We start from the raw sequence: 15,138 nt of genomic DNA on the forward strand, positions 1-15,138 counted from the left end.
TTCCTCGTTTTTCACCTAGGACTGCACCCTACCGCTAGAAATGTTGTAGACCGGGAAGCTGCTTGCCGAAGGCTTGCAGTGATTAGTGGTCATTTCCATGTGAATATCACTTTGTTAATGGTATTCTTCCTCCATCTTTTAGAGTAACAGACACGAATTCACTTTTTTAAGCACAGGAAAACACAGGCTTTTAAGTCATAATGGGCATAAAACAGTAGTTTGAAGTGATAAAAAATACCCACTTCTGCATATTGTGGGGATGGAGGATGGACGAGGGAGAAGGGTTTTTCCCCCCTGCTGCCGGATGTCAAGCGCTCAGTTTAGTTAGATTGTCTTATTATTTGGCGTTGCTAAAGCTCTTTGATCCGAAAAGAACGATTTTTGTTAAAACGTGTCAATTAATGCTATTAAAAATGAGAGGGAAAACACTGGTGACTTCTACAGATTCTATTTCGGGCTGACAGGAATAATGCACTTTCGATTATTTGGAGGAAATCTCTCCTCTCCCTCCCCCGAGGCAGGTTGGGACCCAGACTTGGTCGCACCCCGCCCGGGACCTCCTCCCCAGCGCACGCCCAGCGGCAGCCGGGACAGTCTCCGGCTGGGCGACTCCAGAGCCGGGGCCCAAATGACCTGTAGTAACCTCGCTCCTCCCCCTTTCCTCCCTTGCTTTACTCTTCCCGGCCGGAATTCAATAGGCTCATCCCCTCACGCGCCACCACCGGCTGGCCAATGGGCGGCGGCGACTCCTGAATATGCAAACGAGCCGCTGGGAGGTGCGTGTCCCGGACGGTTCGGGACTTAACAGACATTGGTTTCTCAGCGCCCGAGAGTGGCGGTAGCGTCCGTCGCCACGGTCAAGGGGCTGTAGGGACGCTGGGTGGCCGGGAGGGAGGGAGGGAGGAGGAGGAGGGCCTCGCTCCGCCTCGGAAGTGCGGCCGCGGGTCCTGCGCCCGGAGCCAGCGGGCGAGGAAGGGGGTGGGGTTGAATGCTTCCAGGCCTCTGGCCGGCTCGGCGCGGAGGCGGACGGGGAGCCGAGGCGCGGCAGCCGGCGTTCGCAGGCGGTGGCGCCGGAGCTGGGTGAGTGACGGACGCACGCCCCCCGGCCCATTGTTTTTCCTTCTGGTCCCGGCGAGCCGGCAGCCGGGCCGGGGCCGGGGAGCGTTGGCCCGCACGCGGGCCCCGCCCCCAGCCTCCCCCGCGACTGAGGGCCCTTGGGGCGGGGGCGCGCTCGGGGCCGCGCCGGGGTGCCGGGAGGCGGGGGTGAGGCATGCGCGCCCGCGGGCGGCCCTGGGAGCCCCTGCTTCTGGGGGGCTTGGGAGGGGGATCCCCGGAGGGGGAGAGGAGGCGGAGGCTGCGGTGCTGCAGCACTCCAACTCTCCGGAGTGATGGGGGTGGGCTGGAGGAGCTCTGCTGCTGGACCTGACAGCGGGGAGGCGAGGGGAGGAGAGCCTGGGGGAGGGGCTCCCTGAGCGTCGCTGCTGCTGCATCTGACTTAGCTTGGGGTGTGTGTGTGTGAGACCCGGGGCGGGGGGGCTCCCTGAGCGTCGCTGCTGCTGCATCTGACTTAGCTTGGGGTGTGTGTGTGGGAGCCCCGGGGTGGGTGGGGGCTCTGAGAGTATTGCTGCTACTGCTGTATCTGACTTAGCTTGGGGTGTGTGTGGGGGACGGGGGGGGGGTGTGGGTGCGGGTGCCTCCGAGAGCATTGCTGCTGGTGGACCTGACAGCGTGGGTCTTGGAGAGGGAGATTCTGGTGCTGGTTGGGGAGCCTCTAAAAACATCGCTGTTGCAGGATCTGCATTGGGGTGATAGGAGGACCTGGTCTGAGGGGTAGGGGTTCTAAGAGCTTTGCTACTGCTGGATCTGACTTAGCGTGGGAGGGGGAGAACCTGGTCTAGTTGGGAGGGGGGTGTTTTAAGAGCTTTGCTGCTTCTGTTGGATCTGGCTTAGCGGGGGCGGGAGAAGGAAAACCTGGTCTGGATGGAGGTTGGGGGGGCCTTTAAGAGCATTCTTGGAGCTGTTGGATCCTAGCATGAAGGTGTGAATGAGAAAAGTCTGGTCCGGATTGGGGGGGGAGGAGTGTATGTGCTGTTAAGAGCATTGCTGCTGCTGGATCTGGTTTAGCTTGGGGGTGGGAGAGGGAAATGCACGGAAAATGCAAAGCCACTGTCTGGTCTGGATTGGGGGTGGGGGTGGGAGTGTTTTCTCTGTGTATGGTAGAACAAGAGGCATAAACTGGGGGTGGGGCAGAATTGAGGCTGAACCCTTACATGAACCAAGTCGAATGCACCTGAAATTAGACAGCTTTATTGTTGTGTTTTGGCAACTTTTGTGCAGGAGAGTCAGGGGGAATCTCTGGGCATGCAAGGTGGGTGAAATTGGGTTATGGGGCCTACTCCACCATTCCAAACTGCCTCTGCTATTTGGGACAGTACGAAGAATGTGCCATAAATTTTTTTCTTTGGATGTTAAGGACATCCTTGTGAGACCTTATTCTTCTGATCCAGGTGGTCATTTTAGAATTAATTACACCTATTTTTACCTTAGTGCATTTTGGAGACATAAAAATCAGGATTTAGACTAGAATGGGACCTTCCAGGTAATAAAGTCCAGCTCTTGAGAAGAAATGACTTGCCTCAAGACTTTGCCACTTAGTATTTGTATGACCTTGGACAGTTCAGTTGCTTTCAACAAAGCACTTCCTATGTGCAAATAACTTAACCTCAGGTCACAAATCCAAGTAAGCTACAGAGCCTGATAATTTCTGAAGCCAGCCCTTCCACCCCACCCTAATATAGATTTATAACTAGAAGAGAATTTAGAGGCCATCAAGGTCAGTAGTACCCTCATTTTACAGATGAGAAAATTGAGGAACAGGTAAGAGTCTGGATTTTGCCCTCGGTCTTTCTGACATCCACATTCATTGCTGTATTCCTTCCCTATACCATGCTTCATTTCTTTGACTCAGGCATAAAAACATTCAGGTAACATGACCACTAGAGAAGAAATGGATCTAGTGAAAATGAATGGGGGCTGCAGATCTTCAAAGTGGTGCTTGGTCATCTTTACCATGAATTCCATGACCTAGGAGAGCCATGGTTTGAAACACAGTTCCTTCATGGTGCTCCTAAGTTTAAAAAGTTTTGTTCTGTGAATGTGTCTTGAATTAGCTGTTAAGGGTTTAAATGTAAGGATGAATTAGTCCTTAAGATACCTTTAGAGAATCCATTAAGGAAAAAGTACTATGTCATGGGGATGTAGTTAGCACATTCTTCTTCTTTGTTATGCAGGTACCTTTTTGAATTGCTACATTATTTCCCTAGTCACCCCAGTGAATTTTCTTTTTAGATTTAAGTCTTGCCAGTTAATCTCATTAAAAAAATAGATGTCATCCGTGTGGTAAGGATTAAACTTGCATTTGGAAGAGCTGACTTCTCTTTGTCTCTAACAAGTTGTTTGACCTTAGTCAAGTCACTTAATCTTTCCAGGTCTAAGTTTGCTGAGTTGAACTAGAAGATCTCAGGGCCATTCCAGTTGTAAATCCATGATCTTATTAATCCATTAAAAGAAAGGGTTGGATCAGGTAATTTTAAGGTCTTTTCCAATTCTGTGACTCTAGATTGGTCTCTTTCTTTTCAAAGGAAGGTCTTATGAGAGAATACAGATCACGAGTCTGAAACATGTGAAGTGAAGAGATCAAAACCCTGAGACACTGGACATATTTAGAGGCTTTATTCCACCAGGTTGCAGGGCACAGAGCTGAGAGAGTGTGGGCTCTGATCAAACTTTTCTGTTATTATGTGGACACGGAAGTCATATACTGTTTGTGGTCAGATACTAAGACTAGAGCCAGGGCTTTGCTTATGTACAATTGCATCATTTTGGATGCTTCTAAAAGTCAGATCTTCACAGATTTAGACAAAACCTGGTCATGGGAACCAAAATTTGTTGCCAGCAGTTAACTCCCTCATTTCTTCTCTCAGCCTTCATCTCTAGCATCATTGCAGACTATATCCCATGGAATGAGTAAGATTGATTTTCAGAATAAATAGCCACTCTTTGGGAATCTCATATTGGCTGTACAAGGAGGGAGAAGAGGAGGGAACAAGCATATATATATATATATATAGCCTACTCTGTGCCAGGCAATGTTTTATGTGCTCTTTACCAGTATATATATCCCATTTGATCAGACAAGTTCATCTTTGGTTTCTAAGATAAGAATAATCATATCTAACGTTTGTATATCACTTATTTTGTGCTAGGCACTGTGCTGATGCTCACTTGATCCTCAAGATAAGCTGAGTGCTGGTATGCATGGTTAAGTGATTTGTCCCAGGTCGCACAGCTAGGAATGTGTCAGAGACAGGAAGAAACCAAGAAGCTAGAATCAGGTATACTTGAGCTGGCCTTAGGACTAGTTAGTTTCATGAAGAGGAGAGCTAGTGAACAGTCAGGTGTAAAGAGGACTTGGTGCAGATTCATTCCTTAATGGCATGCTAAAAACAAACTTAAGACTTCGGGTTCCACCCCTGCCCTTTTTTTTTTTCTCTTTTTGGACTAGACTTGTGATTTCATTGGTCTGGGGAACTCCTCACTGAGGAGGTATGCTCTACCAGAGCAGATCAGTACCCCCTCTGTAACTTACAGAGAATTGCCTGAGACTGAAAGATTTAGAGACTTGCCCAGAGAGTCACAGACTCATTTATCAGAAGCAAGACTTGAACCCAAGTTTTCATGATTCCAAGGCCAGCTCTCTCTTCACCATTCCAGGTTACCTGTTATAAAAAAATATGAAGTACTTAATTATATGTAAGACCATTAGGCTTTTGAGGCCACCGTGATGCAGACTGAGATATTTCAGATAGTCATATACATAGATAAATACTTCATTTTAGTAAGTTTTGAGTATCTCCTATGTATCTAATACAGATATTTTAATTTAAATTCATGGACTGTGCTTCTGGAGTTAGGACTTTTTTGATAAGAATCAGTCATTCTTTATGGCCTATGTCAAGGAGACATCCTTTATGATACATTAGAAAGAGCACTCACTGACTTTGGAGTCAGAAGACCTGAGATGAAATGATGTCTCTGAAATCTTGTATACCCTGAGCAAGTCACTTAATCTCTGTGGTTATTGTTTCCTCAATGAGAAAATAAAAAAAATTGTACTAGGTGGTCTTTGAGGTCCCTTTAAACTCTAGATCTATGATCTTATATTCTGAAATGTGGTAGTGACTCATTACAAATTACTGTGAACCTTAGGTAACCTATGGAGATGCAGTCTGCCCCCTTTGAGATGGTGCTGCTCCACAAAACCATTGTACTAAATCAGCTTGAAAGATAGTTTTATCTGAGTGCTAAGGTCCTGATTTCAGCTACTTCTTTTACTTTACCTGACCTTTGACCTTAGTTTACCTAGTGTGGAGACATTCTAGCCTTTTAATAATGTGACTTATCTTGAACTTTAGTTTCACAAGAAAACAAATTCTTATATTCCCTTTGGATAATCAGACATATAAAAATGCCTAGGGGGATTTGATTTTGTCATTAAATAATGCTTCTTCATAATATTTCCCATTCTACGTGACTCAGTTTGCTATTCTTTTCAATGTACTTATCTTTGTTTCTGACAGAGGTGGCCCTTCTTTTTGACAAGGCCAACCCCTCTACACGTATGCTTTCTTGTGGTGGTCTGGAGTCGAACCCGCAGTGTCTCTGAGCTGTGTCGGTACTCTCCTGCTCTTCGTGCCTGTTTGTTGAATCTCTCTTCACTATCCTTTATTGGTTTCTCATCCAGGTCTGGCTCCTTAAATGTGGGTGCTCCCCAATGCTGTGTGCTAGCTCTGCCTTGTACTGCTGTTCCATTCTCTCTAGGTGCCCTCATGGGTTTAGTTATCTCTATTCCAGTGACTCAGATCTTTATGATAATGATGGCCATAGTAGTGATGATAATCACAACAGTAACTCACACAGTGCTTTAAGGTTTGCAAAACATTTTATATAGGTTAACTTAGTTGGTCATCACAACCTTGTGATATTGTCATCATCTCTATCTAATAAATGAGGAAACTGAGGTACCCAGTGTGGCTAGGTCACACACAAGATTATCTGAAGCAGTATTTGAACTCAGATCTTCCTCATTCCTAGTCCTGCTCTCTGTTCACTGTCGTACCTAGGAGCCTCTTGGTGCTTTCGTTGTTCCTTCTTCGTACTCTACTAGGGCCAGTGACGTCATGAGGCTGATGTCTTGGCTTGCCTGTGAATTGATTTTAAGTGAGGCAGAGTTATCAGCCTCATTCTCTCCTGTAGTCATTGGAGTCCAGTGAATCTTTTCAGATATTTATTCCCCCATTACCAGTTGCCTGTTAGACATTTCACCTTGATATCCTGGAGACATGTCAAAGTAATTGTGTCCAAAACTGAACTTATTGTTTCCTCTAAACTATCCCCTCTTCCAAACTTCTCCATTTTATAGTCTCCTAGGTTCATGATCCTCAGCATTATCTTAAACTCACTTTCCTTCATTCCACCTTTCTTGATCTGCTAATGTCCTTTCTCCCAGCTCATTTTTCTTAACTACTTTATACATTTGTAGTGATTCATTTTATGTTTATACTGTATATATTTGAATTTGTCTTCCCCATTAATATGTAAGGTCCTTGAAAGCAGATAATGTTCTCATTTTTGTACTCATATTAGCAGCACAGTGACTAATTATATAGTAGGAGCTTAATAAATGTTCAGTCATTTTTTAGATGTGTCTGACTCTTGGTGACCCCATTTTGGGGTTTTCTTGGCAGAGATACTGGAATGGTTTGCCATTTCCTTCTCCAGCTCATATTACACAGATGGGGAAATTGAGGCAGACGGGGTTAAGTGACTTATCCAGGATCACACAGCTGGTCTAGTAAGTATCTGAGGTCAGGTTTGATATTAGGAAGATGAGTCTATCTGCTTTGTCACCTTAATAAGGATTTGTTTTGATTTGTAGGCTGCACTGGTAGTATTAGAGTGAAAACTATCTTGTTGTTGATTTGTAGGCTGCACTGCTAGTATTAAAGTGAATACTTGCTTAAGATCACTTGATTGCATGAGAAAATCTTAGACAGGTCTTTAAACTTAGGTTCCATAAATTTTAAAAATACTGTGTTATTGGAAACCTGCAATAACATTGTTTTGAATCTGAATTGATACTTGATATTGTTTTTAATCAACATTTGACCATGTATTTATTACTGATATTCATATAAAATTAATATATTGATATTCACATATTGTGAAAATTGAAATTTTCATCTAACTGCATCTTGGGCTTTTGTTCACTGCCTCTTTAACTATGACTAAGTCTTTCAAAAGTATTAGTTATACTTACAGTAAATAAAATAATTGCTTAGAAAAAAATAAGGTCGTTTAAAAAAGTGGCAATTCAGAGACCAGTGGTAACACCTTTCCTCTCTTCTCTTTTGGTTTACTTATTGACTGCAGAGAAGTCGAAAGTTTAACTAGATTTCTTTTCTGTCCAACTTGTTCCCTGAGATGTCTCTAAAGATAATGGGAGCTTTATTACCATTCCCTGTGCACCTGCAAAGCACTGTTATCTGATGAGAATAAGAGCCTTGAAGTTCTTTAATATGGCCCGTTGGGTGGTGTGAGTCATTGGACACCTCCTATCTAAGCAATAAAGAAATGAAATCAGTTTTCAGAGTATTTGGGTACCTAGGGTAGGTTGCCCATTCTGAAATCTGGTTTCATGGATGAGTCTTTTATGAAATTAGTAGGTTTCTCAATGTTGGTCATAGGAATTGTATATGACTGAAGGTGAAATGAATTTGGTCAAGGTGCTAAGGCTATATAATGAGGTTGTGTAAACAGAGGAGCATGATTAATGCTTGGCTATCCATGCTTACAGAACAAAGTTATTTATGTTTAGCTTTGGTATTTTTTCTATTTATGTTTGCATTTTCAGCAAAATAAACAAACTACACCATGTAAAGGTGTCAGGAGGAGAAAATTTTTCCAGTATCTCCCCGTTCCCCCCATGTTGTCTTTTTATTGAACTCATTTTCTGTTCCATATTTCATGCTGGAAATGGATTGGGCTGGTTTTCTTGTGGATGCAAATCACTAGTTTCCTTTTTAAAAGTCAGTAATTCATATCTTTCTTAGGAGATCAGTATTTTGGTTAGATGGGCCTTGTCTTTCAGTTATTACTGAATTAGAGTAAATAAAATCCTGTTAATATAATAAAGTATACTTCATAATATTTTTGAGGGTAAGGAAGCTTAGTGTTCAGTAGCTTAATAGAACTGAGATTAATGAAAAAATTTTTTATTATGAACTTAGATCATCAAGAAACATGAATATTTCTCCAAAAAAAGAATAGGATTTCATATTAATCTTTGAATCTTTTATGTACAGATTCTTTAAAAAAATTTATATTTTAAATTTAACACAATAGTATCCCTTTCTAAACTTTTTTCCGCTCTTTTGTGTATGTTTGTTTCACTGGTAACATTTTTCTTCCTTTAAAAAAAATTACTATTGCTATAACCCTATCTCAACAGCTCCACTTGCCCCTCTCCCACATAAAATCCATTCTCTCTTGAAACAATATATAGGCAAACAAAGCATTTATTATTGGCTATGTCTGAAATTGTATTATTTTTCATCCCGTACTTTTAGCTCATCTCTTCTCTGCTAGGAGGTGGGAGACATACTTTCATATCAATCTTCTGGAATAATGGTTGGTTATTGCATTTGTCAGAGTGTGTAACTTTCACAGTTGTTTTGCCTTTACCTTATTGTAATCATTGATAAACTATTATTTTGATTCTGCCCACTTCATTTTGTATCAGTTCATACAAGTATTCCTAGGTTTCTCAGAATCTGTTCATTTCGTCATTTCTTATAGAAATATTCCATTACATTCATGTATCATAGTTCAGCTATTCCCCACTTGATAGTCACTCACTTTTTCCCAGGTACTTCTTATAATGAAAAGTGATGTTACAAATATTTCTGTACATAGGTGGGGGTCCTTTTCCTTTGTGTAGGGAGCCAAAGAGGCCTGATTCAGGACTTAGATAATAATCCTAATTAGTGTGCTTTAAAATAAGAGCTCTTTGAGATGCGGCTTTTTTGTTAAGCTTGCTTCTGAGTTCTTTATTTAAAAGGATGTTACTTGAGTTCGGAGATCAAAGGTTTTACACCAAGACTTTAGTCACCTAGATAATAAATCCTTATCAGATTATCTATTCTGCGCTACATCCTGGATATAACAGACTAAGGTAATGATAAGAAAACTTGAGTCCCCTTCCTTAGTCTCATTTGCTCTATAAAAACCTTGTACTAAGAATCAGTAAATGGAGTTCAATCCTACTACTCACCCTGTTAATTCTTTATCAAGTCTTCTCTCACACCTGGGTCTGGCACCCAAGTGGCCCTCCATACCTTTGACTTTAACCTCCTTGGGGATATAGGCCTAGTAATGGTATTTAGATGGGGCCAAGGAATATGTACAATTTGGTGACTTCTTGAGTCTATTTCCAAGTAATTTTACGGAACCGTTGGGCCAGTTTGCAACTCTACCAGCAAGGCATTAGTGTGCAGTTCTCCCAAAGTCTTTTTGACAATTATCTTTGTCTCTTTTCTCATTTTTGCTAATCTGAGGGGTGTGAATTGGAACCCTTCATTTGTTTTGATTTGTATTTTATTTGTATTTCTCCTTGTTATTCAGAACATTTCCCCCCATATAGTTGTTGGTAGATTGCATATATTCTAGTTGATGCTGATTTTAATTACAAATATCCTTTTATTACTGTACAAAAGTATGGGATGTCTCAATCTATTGTTTCAGTTTTATGATACTATGCTAATTTCAGTTTCCCTGTAATCTTTTTATCCCTTGATGTTTTTTGTGTGTGCTTTTTTTTGGTTTTGATTCAGGGTACTTACCGTGTTTCCCCGATAATAAGACACTGTCTTATTATATTTTTTGGACAGAAAAACACCAGAGGGCTTATTTTCAGGGGAGGGCTTATTTTAATGAACATTGACAGCAATTTTAATAAACAGGTAAATGTGAACAAAAAAATGTACCTTTATTCAATAAGCAAATCACTGGGGAAGAACAGGATGACGCGCTCACTGCTGCAGCTCTGATTGGATGCAGCTCGGAGCGTGGCGTGCGTTTCACGGGGGGGGGGGAGGTGCATACAGAGGGTACCATAATGTAGCGTGTAGCGCAGGGGATCACCTTCACTACAGTAGCAATCTCAATAGGGCTTATTTTCGGGGGAGGGCTTATTTTCGGGATAGGTCTTATTATCGGGGAAACACGTTATATGGCCATACTATTTCAGGGATGCTTCATTTAATTATTTTAAATGGTTTTGGGCATGTCATTTTTCATTCCTCCTGTGTTTTAAAAAATGTATATCATCTAGATTTTGCCCTGTATTTTTCTTCTTTATTCCTCTTAGAGAGACATCCTTTTTAAAAAAAGTTTTTCAAAAAAGAAAAAGAGAAGAAAAATTAAGCAAAAGCAATTAGTATATCAAAAACCGCGAAATTTTGTTTGTTTTTCTGATTGCCTTCCTATGGTACCTAATTTTAACCACCATCATTTTACTTCCATTTCACTTTTTTAAAGGGCACTAGGCATTTGACTCTGTTCTGTGCTTTCTTTTTTTTAATTCATATTAACTGTTGATTGATAGGTATCTTATAGTGGTTGCCTGCTTTCTTGATAGCAGACCATCTCTTGTATTTCTTGACTCTTAGGGGTTCCATCTCTTGTATTTCTTGACTCTTAGGGGTTTTATGTATTGCTATCCTTTCCTCACCTCAGTTTGCATACTTCTTTGCTCTTAATGTTTATTTTCATTCCTTTTTAATTCTGCCTGCCTATTTTATCATCGTTTTCTATGTTTTTACATTGTGACTACTCCCTGAGTTATAGCTTGGCATAGTGGAGTGGATTTCAAGCCCACCTCTGAGTTGGTGAAACCTTGGTGTAAGTCCTACCTTTAACACATGCTAGCTCTCTCACCATAGAAAAATCATTTCTCAGTCACCGCAGGCAACTCAAATTACAAGTGAGTTGCTATTCTGTACCTGTGGAGGGCGTTTCCACATTAGGAGTTCTCTAAATAGATGAAATCACAGGTCTGATACTTCTCCCCATGAAAAACAATCTGTTACCAAAGCTCTGCCATTAAAAAGGCTTAAATTATGCTTTTTTTAAAAAACATCTTTTATCACTGTATACTAATTTAATCCTTACTCCCTTCTCCTCCTTTCCTGCCCTTCTCCCCCACTCTGCCTCTTTTATCTAATGGATATTGTTCTACAAATTGAAATAATTTTTGGGCAAGGCTGAAAATATTTGTCTTATTCTATACTTGTGGTCCATTGTGAGATAATGTTTTTAAAAAGTGCTTAGCGCATTGTAGTTGCCAAGTGTTTGTCTCTTCTACCTCCACGGTTCTCTTGTCTTGTTCCTTTATCTCCACTCACATGACCACTACCCTAATTCAGCTCCTGTTTCCCCACTCACCTAGTCTATTGCATTGTGTAGTTGCCTGCTAATGGGTTTCTCAGCCAAAACGCAGCAGCTTATAATTTCTTTTTCTTTTAATTAAAATTGATATATTTTGCTTTTATGTCACCTAAATTTCCCTCTGTATCCAATCCTTCCCACTTCTTCCTCCTGGAAACACTTTCGTAATAATTTTTTAAAAGAAGAGAAAGAAAAATCAGGAAATGCACCCATTATTCTGGGGGAAAAATTGGACGGTATATGGAATATGCCATTCTTGTAGACTCTTTGTGACTTTGCAGCATTTAATTTTGACTGTGTCATGGTTGTTCTTTACATGTACGGTGTTGTAATCATTCTGTATATTTTCTTGGCTCTGCTTCAGTTTGTATCAGTTCATGTTTAATCTTTTGATGCCTCTATGTATTCCTTCTTTGTCATTTCTTACAGTACAGTCATTTTCCATTACATTCACTTATTACGATTTGTTTAGCCATTCCCCCATCAATGGATAGCTACTTTGTTTCCAGTTCTTTGCTATCATGAAAAGTGCTAGCTAATACTTCTTTATCTTTCAAGAAGTGGTAGGATCAAGAAGAGGAAATTGTTTTCTGGATCTCATTCTTCTTAAAGGGAGAAACTGGTTACTTCATCTTGAGGTGAAGTGACCCTTCCATCCTAAAGTTTGTGGTAGAAGAGAGTAAATCCAGGTACACTGTGACATGGACTTGAGATTTTGGGAAAGTATAGTTCACAAGGTTCTGAGGAAATATAGGTAAGATACTGTAGACTTGAGTATTCCAGGAAAAATTGCTTCAGCAGATGCTTAAGGATAAAATTCTGAAGGTGTAAAGAGAATTCTAATGAGGAGGAAAAATGTGATTTGTCCAAAGAGACATGTGGGTGTACAAGGTGTACAACCAACTTAGATTTTAAAAAGAAATGTGCAGAAGATGAAAGGAAGATTAGTAACAGAATAAGAATAATAGTTTGCCATGGTCTTGTAAAAATTGTGTCAGAAATGCTCAGAATGAGGTGAGGCTGGTGGGAAAAGCAAAGAACAACATAAAGAAGTTTTTTGTTTGTTTTTAGCTATAAAAGGATAATAACTGACAGCAGTGGGAAAAGATGAGCACTTGGTGTTTTCTGTTCTCACTTCAGAGGAGGTCACAATGATAGAACAAAAATGATTTTTGAAGTTGATATCTAAAACTACTATGAATTCAAGTCAACTGGCTTTCTGGGTCTTGAAAGAATTTGTAGATGTGCTTGCTGGGTCTCTGTTAGTGATGTTTGAAAAAAAGAAAATTAGAGATGCCACAAGGTTAGAGAAGGGTAAAATTAAAAAAAAAAAAAAGGCAGAGAATAGAGCCTACAGAGTCTAGATGAGGGAACTTGACTTGGATTCCTGGGAAAACTTTAGAATGAATGATTAAAGAGAATATGTACGTAGGGAAATGGTGATTATAGAGTCCGGCTTTGTCAAGAATATGTCATGCCACATTAGCTTCATTTCCTTTTTATTCTTTTTGACAATATCACTAAACTTGTAGGTTAGGGTAAAATACAGGAGATATATGGCTTAGGTAGAATTTAGCAAAGATTTTGATAAAAGTATCCCATACTCTTCTTGTGGAGAAGATGGAGAGAGATGGCTTTCGATGACAATAGTCAGATGAATATAGAGCTGCTTGGGTGACTGGCTTCAGTAGAGCTGTCGTGGATGGTTCACAGTCAACACAGCAGTAAGTCTCTTACAGAGTATCCCAGGAGTTTGTGCTTGATCTTTTGGGTATAGACAGCATACTCATCAGATTTACAGGTCATTCCTGGGAGGCATAGTTCACATTCTGATGACACAGTATCCAAAAGAAACTTGATGAGCTCTAGGGTATTGGACTGACTCTTGTCTTTCACTTGAGTACCAAAAAAGTCAACTCCATGAGTATAAGATTGGAAGGGCACAATTAGAATGCAGTTATTCTGAAAATGATGTGGTGGTTTAGTGACCATAGTTTTAATATGAGTCATTATTGTGATGAGCTAATGCAATCTTAGGTAACATTTAGAGGGGTATGGCTTCCAGGAATAAGGAAATGACATCCCCATTCTACCCTAGTCAGGTCTCATCTGTAGTCAAGTATTCAGGTCTGGGTGTTACGATTTCAGAAACTGGTGAGTATCCAGGGGTAGTCAATAAAGATTGGAAAGGACTTTAGGTCTGTGACCTGTCATTAGAATTCTCTTTATGCCTTTAGAATTTCATTCAGACTTTAGGTCTGAAGAACCTGGGGATCTTTAACCTGGAGAAGAAAAGTCTTTGGGGTAAGGGGGGCATGATAGCTGTCTTTTAAGTAGCTGAAGGACTGTCATCCTGGGGGTGGGATAAAACTTGTTCTGTTTGGTCCCAGAGAGCAGTACCAGGAGCCATGGATAAAAGTTTACAGAGATAAATTTAGGCTTGAAATTTCTAAAATGAAATGGCCTCCTCTCTCTGGAAAATCTTCAAGAAAAATTTGGGCAACTCATCTCTGAGTATGTTATGGTGCGATTCCTGTTGTGTATGGGTTGGACTAGATAGCCCCTTACCTCCCTTTCAGTTCACAGATTCTGTGAAGTCTCCCCCTTACAATCCAATCTCCCCACAACTACCAAAGTGGTATTGATGCCCAAAACATAACTCTGACCATGAGCAGTCCTGATCCTGTTCAATATTATGTAAAAGTAAGTCTGGTACCAACTTACTTACCTCTGTAGCTATTAGAGATCATCTGATGAAATATATGAGGTATATGTCACATGTGTCTTTACATTATGCTCTCTGGTCCTGACAAACTGGCCTTTTTGCTGTTCTTCACACACCATACTACTACAACTCTCATCTCCATGTTTGTGGGCTGGCTGCTATTCCCTATGCCTGAAATGCACTTGCCTCCTCACTCCTGCCTCTTATAATCTTTCGTTTCCTACAAAACTCAATCCAGGTGCTACTTTATTAGTGAATCCTTTCTTGTTTTGTCTACCTACAAATGTCTTGTATGTGTTTTATGTGTATATATGTGAGTATACACACACATTGTCTCTCTTCACAGAATGTAAGTTGTCTGAAGGCAGGAACTGTTTTACTTTTTGCCATAATCTAGAATAGTACCAAGTAATATAGTGTTGTTGTTCAGTTGTTTCAGTTGTTGACCAGCTCTTTGTGACCCCATTTGGTGTTTTCTTGGTAAAGTTGCCATTTGCTTCTCCAACTCATTTTACAGATGAGGAAACTGAGGCAAACACAGGGTTAAATGACTTGCCCGGGGTCACCCAGCTAGTACGTATCTGAGGCTGAATTTGAACTCACTTTATGTGCAGCATTATATCCACTATTACCTAGCTGCCCAAAAGTAACATTGTCAGCCCTTAATAAATGTTTCTTAATATAATTTGATTCATGGATGATGTATAAACATTTATTGAATGAATACTTTAGCAAGAATTCTTTTTGGGATGGCTAGGTGGCGCAGTGAATAGAGTACCAGCCCTGAAATCAGGGGGACCTGAGTTCAAATCCAGCCTCAGACACTTAACACTTAATAGCCATGTGAC

The 15,138-nt window shown here is 40.9% G+C and overlaps 1 protein-coding gene across 4 annotated transcripts in view; it reads left to right on the plus strand.

The window, feature by feature from the left end:
* Positions 1 to 756: 756 nt before the first annotated feature.
* ACSL3 (acyl-CoA synthetase long chain family member 3) overlaps positions 757 to 15,138 on the plus strand; it is an 88,459-nt gene continuing 74,077 nt past the window's right edge. Inside the window, exon 1 of one of the 4 annotated variants that reach the window (XM_069104525.1) lies at positions 757 to 776. The gene's annotated coding sequence lies outside the window, so the exon portion shown is untranslated. Of the gene's footprint in view, positions 777 to 802; positions 1,081 to 13,701; positions 13,720 to 15,138 lie in introns of those variants that run through there. The other 3 variants (XM_069104523.1, XM_069104527.1, XM_069104526.1) reach the window with 3 other exon arrangements.

Source organism: Petaurus breviceps, unplaced genomic scaffold (genome assembly GCF_028583685.1).
Source record: "Petaurus breviceps papuanus isolate PSGF00001 unplaced genomic scaffold, PetGlider_PUasm1.0 688, whole genome shotgun sequence".
Classification (NCBI taxonomy): domain Eukaryota; kingdom Metazoa; phylum Chordata; class Mammalia; order Diprotodontia; family Petauridae; genus Petaurus; species Petaurus breviceps.